The 13,901-nt window shown below is 47.9% G+C and overlaps 2 pseudogenes; both read right to left on the bottom strand.

The window, feature by feature from the left end:
- Positions 1-7,860, bottom strand: part of LOC149329166 (uncharacterized) — a 41,055-nt pseudogene extending 33,195 nt beyond the window's left edge.
- A 3,675-nt stretch (positions 7,861-11,535) lies between these two features.
- LOC149329164 (TNF receptor-associated factor 5-like) overlaps positions 11,536-13,901 on the bottom strand; it is a 47,436-nt pseudogene continuing 45,070 nt past the window's right edge.

The raw sequence follows: 13,901 nt of genomic DNA, 5'->3' as shown, positions 1-13,901 counted from the left end.
GCTATCGTTAAACCAAATGCATCTTTTGAAAGCAGAGAAAACTAGCTTTGCGGAGATATCTGAACCATATTTATGAAGCGAACGAGCGAGGTACAGTCGGCGTACAAACTTTACCAAAAATGGTTCCCGCTCACCGTCAGAGTGGGACCGCCACCTTAATGTGCAGACTCAAAAAAAAAAAAAAAAACATTCGACAGAAGTCTGCCTGGTGGGGAAATTTAATGTTAGGAGAAGGTAAGTGACGCCAACCAAGTAAAATACAGAAAAAAACACGACGTTTCGGGACCGGCTCGGCCCCTTCTTCACGGTGTGACTACGGGCGAGCGCAGCTTGGCCTTTTAAGCCCCTGCGTGGAGAACCTTCGGGTTAATGGCCGCAGCCCATGAACGTAGGATGAGGGGAGAGTCCCCAGGAAACGATTAATACCCCTGCCACACGGCAAATTTAATGTCATTCTCATCGAATGACATTTGTTCTACTTAATGTCATTTTTTCTGCGCGCTGCTACACGGCAAAAACTAATGTCATTCGCAAATGATGGCGATTGCGATGGAAAGAGAGTACAGCATACAAAAGTTGCGATGTATGCTTCAATGCGTTGCCAAAAGTATTGCTTTGCTAATGGAAACCGATTTGAAAATATTAATCTTCATTTCAATAACGTGTTGATCCCTGCTATCAACCATGAGTCCAAGCCAAGCCAAAGCTCAGCCAGCGGCGGCAGGCAAATGGCGGACGTCATTTTGTGAAATGCTCTCTATGGTGAAATTAGTATTAGCTATGCGTCCGCAAAAGCTTTGCGCATGCTACGGGCGCACCTTGCGCGCACTGCCGCCCGTCCTCACAACAGTTTTAGTTGGGAGCACGGTGGTTGGGAGTGAGCGTAGCGCGCGAGAAGCATAACATACTGTGGCACCATCTAGATGACAGCAAGTCAAACCTCCAGAACTGTGTGCCGAAGAAACGTTTTTCCCTTTTATTAACGGCAGCAATGAATGCATTCGAAGGCTTTATTTTTTTTTAAATGAAAATCAATTGGAGGAAATGAAAGTGTAGATTCTAGTGCAAAGTTGGAGAAATACTTCGCCCGGGGTCGTTGCTTTGACGACAGTGTATGCCACACATAGTTAAGCCTAACATCAAGAAATTCTTAAATTTACCTCAAAAACGATTAATATTTCACATTTATATTGTTACGGAGCGATAAGAATGCACAAAATAAAAGCAAATACAACCGTTTAGAGCAAGCTATCGCATCGAAAAATGCAGCGGCGATGCAGTATTCGGTCCGAAGCGGTCGGGCTGGGCGTCGCCATGTTGTGAATACTAACCACGCAAGGCTGGTAGCGAGAGTGAGTTTTATTTTTTTCCAATTCTATTTATCATTTTTATGTACATAAATGAACGCCTGCACAATTATACGGACGTGGAAATATTAAAGTGCTTGTGACGCTTTTGAAATCGTGTTTTTCGGTGTATATTCTGACCAGGTCTCTGGTGTCGAGATAACATATTAGCTCGGAGATCGCTGGCGAATGAGTTCTGTAAACTCATTCGATACCTAATGTCGTTTTCATCGAATGACATTACATTTTCTCGTGTGGCAGCAAAATAATGTCATTTTGAACGAACGTCATTAGATGGGAATGACATTAAATTTGCCGTGTAGCAGGGGTATAACATTCTCTCGTGTTTGCTGAATGTGCCATCCGTTTCCAATACAATGGTGCTGTCGAAGTCAATTGGATGGTCACACCCTTCGCAGTGTTCGGCCACGGCGCTGCGTTCACGATTCATGTGACGGACGTCCGCTTTGTGTTGGCTCATCCTTTCCGCGAAGTTCTTCGTTTCCCCTATGTAGGACGCCGCGCAGACGGAACACAGAATTTTGTACACGACGCCCTGGGCCTTTTCTCTGGGGTACAGGTTTTTTGGGCGGGGGAGAAGGTGACCGATAGTGCTGGTCGGTTTGTGCGTAGCCAGCACCCCTTCTTTTCCGAGAATGCGAGCCAGCGTCTCGCTCACGCCTCTCACGTATGGGATGCAAACACGTTTTCGCTTCTGGGAAGCGTCTGAGGAAATAATAGATCGGATTTTGTTTTGCCTTTCTTGTTTCCTGATAATGCGCCGGATGAATGAGCTTGGGTAGCCGTTCTTTTGGAGGTCAGAAATGACTCGGTTCTTCTCCTTCCTTTTTTCTTCACTTGAGGAACATATGGAGTCAGCTCTCATCTGTAATGATGTAACGACAGATGTTTTGTGCGGGATGGGATGGTTCGAATCGAAATGTATGCAGAGGGAGAGGGAACTGCTTGAGGAAAAACGGAATTGTGATATTTAATTTTGAGTTGTTTGTTTTCTTAGGGTGATTGGCTATGAGGTGGTACCGAAAATATCTTAGCAAGGTCGGCTTCTTGGGTAATGGGTAGAATCTCAGAACCATCGGACTGCCTTGCAAGGATTTTTCCGTTTTGTGTCCACACTGAATTCCATTTGTGTTCCTTTTTAAGCCTTATTGCCATACTTAGAAGCTTGTTCAGACTGGGGCATAAGTGCTCATTTTGCATATATCGGATTGTCATTATCCAGTGATGTTTTCATCTTCTGGTTTTGAAACACCCTTGATCTCAATCTTTGCATTCCTGGAGTATTGTTCAATGTGAACGAGCTGCTTTTCAAGGTCAGCATTTTTTTTTTCAAGAGCCACACATCTCTAAAAAGTTGCCTGCTTTTCAGCGGCAAGTTTAGCATTATTTGCTAATTGCGCATCGAATTTTTTCTTCAGTGATTCAATTTCTTCATAAGCAAACTCGAGACTCGTTGTCATGCTTTTCTGCTCAGACTTCAGATCGCACATTTCATTACGCAAGTCCCTTTCATAGGCCTCTCGGGCCGTTTTAAATTCCTGCCTGAGATCATCTTCGAGCTTCGCGTAGATTTCGTCTTTGATTTTGGCAATTTCTTTTGATATCTTTATACAGGAAAAACGGCCCTAGACATTTGGCAGCAGCGACGGTAGAGTATGAAAAAAGAATTCACCGTACAACATACACTGCACTAACCTGCGTAAAAACGGCAGAACAGTGTCAAATGATGCACCCAGGTCGTCGCCGCTACTGCCAAGTGAAGGGCGGCAGCATCGAACGCTTCTTTTTACAGCATGAGGCAGGTGACGTCACGGCCTCTGATGTCGATAGGAAGCGCTGCTGGCGGCAACGCTATCGTCCGCTTGAGCGTCGTTCCGATGGGCGTAGGCGCACGTGTAGTCAGCCGATCCTTCCGTAGCCATTCGTTGTAGTTTCGCAGAGTCAATCTGCGTAAAAACGGCAGAACAACGTCAGGTGATGCACCCAGGTCGTCGCCGCTACTCCCAAGTGAAGATTATAAGCGTCCTAAGCTCATATGTTCTTCCCGAATGCATTTCTAACAGTGTGTAAGTATGTTTTGGGATGACGAACGACCAATGGCCAATTAAAACCGTTTGAATTTTACTCGCACTGGTGGAGCAGAAGATGACGTGCGAACCACGTGATAACTTACAGGGCAAAACACTTGTCATGAAAATCAGGCTGAAGAAGCGAGGAGGGATAGATGTGTTTATGAGATGAGATTTACATTTGTGACTATTTCATTTACGAGACGTTCCGGTCGGCTGATCAAAAAGAAAACCAAACGCGCTTTAGTTTGTGAATTTTCTCACATGAAAAAAATATAGCTATAAAATAAAAGCTATGTTTTTGGGGCTTAAGGGCCCAAGGGGAGTCAGGCTGTGAGAGACACCGAAGCAGAGGGCTCCGGATCATTTGGACCAGCTGGGTTTCTTCAACGAGCAATTATACTGCAAATTACATGGCTGTCATGCTTGCCGCCTGAAGAGAAATGCGGCTGCCGAGGCTAGGAGCAAACCCTGGTTCCCCGGCTCAGTAATCAAGCGCCTTGACCACTAAGACACCGCGGCGTGGAAATAAGGAAATAAATAAGTCAATGAGCAAAGCTTAGTTTTTTTCCTCAGCGCGTACTATAAACACATAGGTCATCCGTGTCGCTGCTCCAATGCCGCAGTTGTGTACTTCACTCTGCAAAAGTAAATGAATAGTCGGACATCAGCCGTTTCTGTACGAAGCCAAGCCCGACTCGGGTCCGCAGCTTTAAGCCCGAGCCCGGCCCGGGCCCGCAACTTCAGGCCCGGGCCCGGCCCAGACCCAGCAAAACAGGCCCAGCAAAACAGGCCCAGCAGAACAAAGCCGGGTCCGGGCTTTCGGGCCGGCACGAGCCAGTGCACTGCGCAAGGTATGCCAAAGGTCCACTAGCGGTCCACGCGATGCGTACAATGGTAGGAAGCATGCCATGAGACGGCGTCAGGCGTCTCACCGAGTGCTAGGCGCTCTTTATTTGGACTGGGGGGTTTTTTAAATTATCAGTCGAGACAATTCACTTCGAACTGCCAAAACATTACACAATTTCCACTTGACTTTACACTGCTGTGCAGGAAAGCACACTTTATTCACAGTTTTTTAGAGCGCAGCTCTTTGGCGTCCGTTCCTGGGTTTCGCGTCGTCGTCGGCGTTGTCGTCGGCCTCGTAACCAGCTCCGCCCCCCTTTCATCCCCCCAGCGCTAGCAGCGACCGACTGATACCGCTGGATGCCGCTGACGCCGCTAGAGAGTCAAGATAACGTGACTGCATAGAACACCGTCGCCGCCATGCAGAAAGAGGAGGAAAGGGTCCCCCCCCTGTTCTTGTGTGGCGGATAGGGTGCTCTTCAGTTGCCGACGCGCCGGTTATTTCACGTAGGCCCCGACACGTCGACGAATACGTGACCACCTTCCCACGGCTAGACCTGGTTCTTAGCGCTGCGGAAGCGAGGGTATCATTTTGTTTGTGTCGGCATCGGCGGCGTTGTCCCTGAAACCAACTCCGCAGCTGGGGTTGACTCACTATCGGCGTCAGCGGCATCAGTCAGTCGCTGCTATCTCTTCCCTCCTCCCTTTATCGTGTTGTCCGCTTGCTGCGCGCGCTTCTGCCCCCATCGTTTGCCGCTGGGTGTACACGCCGCCCCCCTCCCCCCTCTTCCTGCGAAAAATAAAAAAAAAATTCTGTGATAGCGCATACATGTGTTGCTCGATTTCTTTGCCTCAATCTATCGAAAAGGTGAAACAGCTTATTTGCTGCGCTCAAATTTCGCATTAGGAAGTAACGTAATCGTCGGTAATTTTTTTGTCTTGTTTTTTAAAACATTATTTGATATCCGTAGAAACACGCTATGATTAGCGAAATCTCGTGCAGTGGTCAGGGCAATTCTCTTTAGCAACCGAACGCCGCGATGTAGCAAAAACAATGAAATTTTTAGCAGGTACTCAGTTCCGGAGAGTGCTGGCTTTGCAGAAAAGCGTGACGAATGCTAGAGTGCCAGTGAAATTTTTAACGTCTAAATTAGGTGACATGTAATAGCAAAAACGATTGAAAATGAAGACTGAACGAGTCGACTTCCTCTAATAAATTTTCGTTCCCGACCGTTAGATCACTCAGTGTTCATATTCCACTGAAGACCGACAAATATGTGCATGGATCACGTGGGAATCAACGTCTAAAAGCAGATTCGATGACGTGTTGGAATTTTACGATAAAGAAACGCTTTTCATTTCCAGAGATAGCTAACGTCGCTTTATGTATTTACCGCACGCGGAGTCTGCCCGTGCGGATATTAAAGGGTTCACTCCGGCGCTTGAGAGTGTATATGCTTACCTGAATAAATAATTTAGCGAATAATTCTTCCGGACTCTAGGAGTTTGTTTTCCTCTGCAGAGTGCGCAAAATAAATCTCTGAGAGCGATGAACGAGTGCATGGCCTCCAATTTGCCGCCCAATTACGTCTTCGCAGCTGTCGTGGCGCACCGCGGATTAAACTTCCTGTGATGCCGGCCAAGCTTTTATTTTCCAATTTTCCATGACTACCCGGCTGTAGTCGTATCAATCCGTAGGCTAAACTTTCGCAGATTCCGGTCAAGTCTCGCGGTTGGACTGAGGATAAGGAGCGCCGAACACCCCCCACCAGTATAAATAGAAATAAGTTCCTCATGTGAACACTTCTGAGTGGCAGGAAGCTTGCTTAAAGTCCGATAGTACAAGAAACGTACAGCCGTCAGCACGCTTAACACGAATGAGGGAAAGAGTGGCGAGGAGTGGCTTGGACTGACGTCAGCGGCGCGAAGTGTGGCGCGCTGTTGCCCAGATAATATCTCGATATGTTTGCGGTGGCAACGATAGCTAGAGCGCACCTCGATTTGACTACTCACCTTGTTCTTTCGCTTGTATCTAGCCGGCGGGTTGAGTGAGCTCACTCGACAGTTTAGCGACTTTTCTCTACTGGCCGCGGCTCACGCGGGCGCAGAAACGTTGCGGTTTGGTTATCTCCAAAAAGCGTTGAAGTGGCGTGGCTTCAGACCGCTCGAGCGCTTTTCTAGATTGACCAAGCCGGTGATCGAAAGAAATGAAAATTCGGAAAAGCAGAGCAATCGTTGGTTTGTGGCGTTTGTAAAGATTGGACAATAAATTTTCAAATCCGGTGGCATGGTTGCGCAGGTTCTTCATTTCTCATATTGTAGGACAGCGTGGTGTCGCTGTGCTCTCGCAGGTTAGTCTGGCTTCCTGTTTCGCCCACGCTGCACTGGAGATCCAGTGCAGGTGCGGAAGAGCTGCTCGTGTCATGAGCAAGAAAGACACGTGGATGCCATTCAAACTAAGATTTTAATGCCTGGTTTATCGCGAGAAGCGCCAAGAAAACCGAAACGAGCAGAGTGTGAGCACAAGCACAGAATTGGAACAAACCAGTCATGGTTTCAACGAAAAATAAAGAATGGAGCGCTTGTTGGCAGTAAAAAGAACCCAAAAAAGCGTTCGAGCTATCTGAAGCCACGCCACTTCAACGCTTTTTGGAGATAAGCAAACCACAACGTATTTTTCTGCGCCCGCGTGAGCCGTGGCCAGTACAGAAAGGTCACCAGACAGCCAAGTGAGCGCACGCACCCCGCCGGCTAGATACAAGCGAAAGAACAGGCGGTCGAATTTCTTTGGAGGAGAAATACCAGAGGCCCGTGTACTGTGTGATGTCAGTGCATGTTAAAGAACCCCAGGTGGTCGAAATTTCCGGAGCCTCCACTACGGCGTCTCTCATAGCCTTTGTCGCTTTGGGACGTTAAACCCCGTAAAACCTAAACCTAAAGAACAAGGAGAGTAGTCAAATCGAGCTGCGCTCCAGCTATCGTCAGCCACCGCAAACATACCGAGATATTATCTGGGCAACAGCGCGCAACACTTCGCTGCGCTGGCGTCAGTTCAAGACGATCCCGGCCACGGTTTCCGTCATTCGTGTTAAGCATGCAGACGACTGTACTCGAACGGCCACTGCGTCACCGCTCGCCGTTTAATCGCATCCCTGAATGGCGAGACATTCACCTTTCGTTATGCGAAGGCGTCGTGCTGTCGTCCGCTTACGCGAAACTTGCAGCCCTTATGGTATCTAAAAACACCAAGCATCAGACGCGTAAAACCTGAACAGTTCGCCCTCGTCACTTACCGCTTTACTCAGCAGCTCTTCGACGGGAAAGTCCGTCCAGTTCACGCCTTTTTCCGGGCACAGCAGGCCATCCAGGGGACAGACGGGCTCGACGCCCTCCGTGCACTGCTCGTAACAGAACCTTCAAAGGACGTGCTGGCAGGCAAGGACTGCCGCCTTTGTGCGCACCAGTCCGCAAGTACTGCACACTCTGACTCGTAGAGGCGTCTTCACGAAGCGCAGAGGCCTCCAGTCGAGCTCTGCTGTGAACCCGACCACCATGTAGGGCACTTTTCCAGGAGGCATCCCGTCCTGCTGTCGTCCTAGTGCTGAAGACAATGGAAATGCTGTGCCCATCCGAGAATGCTTGTCCCGCTATCTCTGTCTCTCCCTCTCCGTCCTTCGATTTTGTTTTTTGCCCGTCGTCAAGGCTCCGATCGCTGTGAATAGCCACCGCCTATACACCTGTCCCAGTTCCTTGCCACGCGGTGAATCGTCAACACTTTCAAGTCACTCTTCGGAATGCTACCCGCAGGCATGCGCATATCTGCCGCTGAGCAGAAATGATAGTTCGTTGAGCGCCGAAATTTTTACCATAATGGGAAAGAGAGACGGGATTCCCGGGGCTTTGTTAAGGTCTTCGTCCTTGTTCCATTTTTGTTTTGCAGGTACGTGTTTCTTCAACAAAGATTGCGCGGTGACGGGAGCGAGAAATAAGACGTCACTGCAGTTCCGTGACGCCGTCATGTTGTGGGATAACCGCGTACCCCATTTCCTCCGCCAGCCAGCGGCGAGCGTGCGAACGCCACATGGCGAACCGCGCGAGCCACCCGGGAACGGAGGACGGCACAGCTGCTTGTGCTCCCGTTCCTGGAGGATACCGCGTGGGCGCCCTGGCCGCTCACGTAAGGCGAAAGGATGAAACACTGCTGAGGGGAGAGCGAACGACTGCCACCCCGAGCAGTAATCGGGAGGCAATGACAGCATATTGCGTGGGCCGAGGCCGTGGTCGACGGAGGGGCAAGCCCAAGCAATAAGATAGCGCAGTTGGCCGCATACTTTGTGTGACTTTTGGAACACTTCCTTTGTGTAACTTACGTGTGCGCGTGAGACCCCCAGGACTGCTTGCATTAACGTAGGGGGCCCTAAAAGCGTGTTTCTTAGAGCAACGGCTGATGTAATGTTATGACCTTCGCCAATAAACCCAAGGTTTGTACATACCGAGAATGGCATATGCTGCAATTTTGCTAGGGCTGGAAACCGTGCGCACAGAAGGTGATGAGCTGACCATGCAGAAGCCCATCCCATGCTATAACGTGGTTCATCATCATCATCAGCCTGACTACGACCACTGTTGAGCAAATAAATGCCTCTCCCATGTCTCTCCAATTAACCCTGTGCTTCGCCAGTTGCGGCCACCGTATTCCCGCAAATTTCTTAATCTCATCCGCCCACCTAGCTTTCTGCCGTTCCCTAGCTGCTTCGCTTGCCTGCTCCTGGAATCCACTCCGTTACCCTTTAGGACCAGCGGTTATCCTGCCTTCGCATTACATGCCCTGCCCGAGCCCACTTCTTCCTCTTGATTTCAACTAAGATGTCATTAACCCGCGTTTGTTCTCTCACCAACTCCGCCGCTTCTGATCTCTTAACGTTACACCTATCATACTTTACGCGGTTAGCCTTACATAAATAGCACAATTTATTTCTCAATACACTTCGAGGAACTGCATATTCCTCAGCCCTTTTTTGAACCCTAGGCCAAAAAGAATTGCAACTTAGGCCTTTTCTGAGCGCACTGAAATGTCATTAAAAAAGAAATCTGTCTAATATTCGCAATCTTTGCCAAAATAAGCGAGCAGGGGATAGCAGTAAAGTAAGCCAACCCATCTGAAAGCAACATTGATTGCTTGTAAATGCCAGGATAATTTATGCTGTATTATATGTTTGGGATTTAATGACAAGAAATTACACGTAGGCTGTGACAAGCATCGTAGTCGATGAGTGTAGGTTAATTTCGATGAACGAGGTCTTTGATGCGCACTGACATCACGCAGCATTGGTGATTAAAAAACCCGAGGTGGTTAAAATTAATCCACAGCCCTCCGCTGCGTTGCGCTTCATAGACAAATGAATTCACGGGGCCACTTCCTACACTGGTCATTAGGGAGAGATGTTACCACAGTGCCCTTCAGTATCTGGAAGACTCAGAGTGAACGGAACTGGTGAAAATGGCGAGTGGCTGTTCCTAAAGATGTAGTTTACCCTGAAGAACTTGAAAGGCATTGATGGAGATCGAAAATGGTGGTACAAATGCAATGGAATTGTTTTGACTCGCATAAAGAAGCATTTCAAATTGGCTTTCTACGCCGTGATGGAACCTACACGTGTTTCGTTCAACTGTTTACATCGTTTGCAGAGCAAACAGCTAAACTGTTACATACTTTTGGCTAGTAGCGTGAGCAATAGCTCCTAACTCCTGCAGGTAGCATGAGTTGGACGGTGCTAGGAGTTGAAGGTTGGAGACGACCGAAAGGTGACACTATACTACATCTCGTAACGTACTTGCAGCAGTTACTTTCTTAGCAGCCATCACAGAACGTTTCTCACCGACAACCATCCGTGTGTAACCCATAAGAAATGTTATGCTGGTTATTCAACGCTCGCAAAAAGCAAATAGAAATTTCGTTATTAATTTTATTTTATTCTACCTCAATACCGCAGCAAAATACATGTCGAACCTATTTCAGGCCTATATGCTGCTACAGCTGCGACGACCAGGCCGGCAAGCCTGGTCATTAAGATGTGCTCCACCGCAATGCACGAGAGAGCAACTGGAAGCATGAACGATCTGGTTCCGGGCCAAGGCTATTAATGGAAGACACGGTGACTCTAAGCAAGAGCCGAGCCCGCAGCTTTGTGTTCTCGCTAAAGTTCGCGTAGATTGAGTTTAAACCACTGCGGGTTCGAGGTTAGCGTGAGCCGAACCATGGAGACGATGGCCCAGTGGAGCGCACTCACAACTTTAATGAGAAAACGGCTCACAGCAAGGAAAGTCTCACCTTTCGTGGAGCGGGCTTTGGCACATGGCAGAAAATCCCACATATGCGTCATGTTTGCATGGAAATAGGCAGGAGTAATATTTTGCGTATTTGCGCTGCAATCGAACAATCGAAGCCGTGTTTAATTGTCGTGCGCGTACCAGCACAAGCAGTTCGCTCGTCTCTGCGAAGCTTTTGGTAGTTTAACGCCACATTCGCGACTTTTGAGGAGCTGGAATTGTAGAAGTAGGCCATTTGGCCAGACAACGCAAGGAAATCCTGCGTATCACCTCAGGATGTCCAAGTCGGTATGTTCAGATATCTTGAGGCTGTATAAACTGGTCTTGAAGCACTCCAACTTTGAAGCACTTTGTCCGTCCGTTGCGCATACTTGGGACGTCTTGAGAATCATGTTTAGGGACGTTTTCAGTGCTACTTCCGGATTTGTATCGAGCTTTTTGTTTTACATAGGAGTGCTTTATTGAAAGCTAATGTAAAAGAAGCTAACCAGAATAAGCAAGAAAGACGAGGCAAAGCACTGGTTTACTATGCCCAGTGCCGCAGAGAGCTGTAGCTCTTTCTTCTCCCTGAATCTAAATATTGAGTGGTCCAAAAATCCAAACACTCCAACCACATGGGAAGCATGCAAAAATATTTCAAGAGATCTCGTCAGGGCACATAACTTTTCGGTCACAATGTTTCCTTCATTATATCTGTGTACACAGTTCCTAATAAACCTACAGCTCTTGATGAGATCTGAGTGCAAGAGACACATAAAAACAATTTTATTTCACAGTAAATCTGCTGAAAAGTTATGCGCAGAGGTCAGTTGATACAAACAATGATCCACTTAAAATTTCCTGAGGTGAAATTTCTTCCACAAACACGACTGGCCTTCGGGCATTTGCACGATATCCTCCTCGCCCCAACATGCAAGTGAGCCTCACGAAATCAACTCCAGTGTCATCCGAAGCTCGTCTTGATGCACATAGCCGTCACGTGCAAGGTCAAACAGATTAAACGACCCTTCAGTACGATAACAAGGCTCGTTCGATGATCCTGTGGGCCTTCGCATATATGTGCATAAAGGAGAGGGTTTAAATTCGATCAGCCGTTTTGTCCGTTCCTTCGGGTGCACCACACTAAGCCTAAATCTGTGTTGGAATGGCCATTTAACTACGTCGTCCATGCTGCCCTTGTGTAGCTGCAACCCCCAAAAAAGCAACAGAGCCTGGTCATTTTTCTTGAACACAACCGCAGGAGACACGCGGTAGCCACACAGGTACACTAGGTTGGTGTCATAAGCGGCGGATCCTAGCGCCACAGCTGTATTGTGGAGCAGTTAAATGTTTCTGATTAAAAAATTGCACTGTGATGCTCAGTTTTCAGTCTGACGAATGAGTCTGTTCAATAGGCCCAATGCCCTTCTGTTCGCATTTTTCGCTATCCTTAGCTTCATTGATGGCTGCAGCAAGCCGTGAATAGCAGTCGTGCCTCAGTGCCGTCGCCTTTTCAAATTCACCTTTTATTTCTTCTTCTAATGATCTTATCCTGCTTGAGAGAGTGTCGGCTACCTCACTTCTAGCGATCAAGGATCCTTCTATTTGCTCAGAAGCGGTTATTTGGAGAACGCTTCCGTTTAAAGTGGCGTGGCCTTCTCGGGCTCCCTGAGAGGGTTCCTGCTTTATAGCTTTACTGACAGCGTTTACATCTTGCGAGATCTTGTTCAGTTGGTCGGCTCGTGCATTGCCATCGCTAAGCAACTGCTCCAGAAGTGCCCTCATTTCGGCTGTGTGCTGATCTAGGGCTCTTCTCAGAGCTGTCAAAAGTGATTCGTCATGTTGCCCAGTCTGCCCTCCGCGTTCTGAAGGAGGAAGAGTTGTGTGACCTGAACAGCCAGATCTGAGGTGCTCGCACACCTTGCGGCAAAGAACAGACGCCGAACACTTTGGGCAGTGAACAGAGTGGTGTCCACAGTCGTGCTGGAAGTGTTCGGCGATGTCTGAAGCAGCCATTACAGCAGTGCAACCGTTCTCTTCATTCCAGCAGCGGACCTGCATTCAAAGCGGTAAATGTTAGTTATTGAAATTACTAAAGGTGCAAGCGAGAAGAATCATGAAACATCAAGATGGGACGGCCTTGTCAGCCCCGGTATATGACTTCGATTATTCAAATTAAAATATAAACAAAAACGTCTCCTCCACGCTTGTATAGGGCTCAGGAGGAAGATGCGGAACTGAAAATGACTCAAGTTATATAAAAATGACTCAAGACAGGCGAAAAAGAATTAATAAAAGATGTGCTCCCAATCAGAATCTTGACTGGAAGAGAAGGAATCATAAGTGGAATTTTACCCCATTTCCTCTGCAACGCTCAAATTGATCGCCCCTAATTTTCATCCTAAAGAGTTACCGTAAGGGCACGACGCAGTACCATTAATCTCTTCAGCAGCCTGAGGTCCTCTTTCCAGATCACTCCACAGATATGAAAACTTCTTTATTGCATTATTTTGTCGTCTATGTCATCTTATTTTTTTTTTAACACACAAGGCGTCATTTCAGCCAAGTGGAACAAACCTTCCTCACCGGTCCCAGTGGTTGAGGAGTAGCAGTTCGAGTCACAGACTCGCATCTCGATCATTTTTTTATTTTCAGCGCAATTGCTTTTCGTTCTTCCAGCCACTACGTAATGGTGGTGGGATTGCATCACCACACAGTAGACCCATGAGGAAATGTTAGCAACGTCATCACTGTTTCATTGCGTCATTGTTGTCTGTGGTTTGAATTACCCGCATGAGGTTGTGCGTGGTTTTGACGTCATGACCCTCTCGACCAATCCCGATTTTCTCGACACGCCGTTGCCGATGACCGGTTCTCCGCTGAATAGGGACCTTAATGCTTTCAAGTTAAATTTGCCCTAAAAAGGCAGTTCTCAAGTGCGAACGCTTCAGAGACTGCACTTTTCAGGCTTGTGTTCAGGTTTATTGCTTTGCATTGGCAAGGAGTCCGATCGACGAGCCTTCAAATTTGGCATATTGCGCAACCATGGAGCTACTGCTCTACTGATAGTCGGGTTCAGCCGACTGAGTGCTAAATATTAGACAGCTTTAGCATGGCGTGTAGTGGGAGCCCGCACGCAGCCAATGCGCTTCCGCAAGTCGCTTTGACGGCGCCAGATGGCGCCAGGTACCGGGCAGCATTAAAGACCCTAAAAAAAGTAAAGTAGCGACAAGACGCCCTCCCTTTTCTCTCTTCCTCTCCCGCGCGCCGGCCGAACGACTTTTGTTTTCTTTGTGATTTCATGTGACTG

Source organism: Amblyomma mixtum, chromosome 9 (assembly GCF_055824585.1).
Source record: "Amblyomma mixtum isolate Tamu chromosome 9, ASM5582458v1, whole genome shotgun sequence".
In the NCBI taxonomy this organism is placed as follows: domain Eukaryota; kingdom Metazoa; phylum Arthropoda; class Arachnida; order Ixodida; family Ixodidae; genus Amblyomma; species Amblyomma mixtum.
Note: the sequence above shows the minus strand (reverse complement) of the source record. Positions and strands in the feature narration are given on the sequence as shown.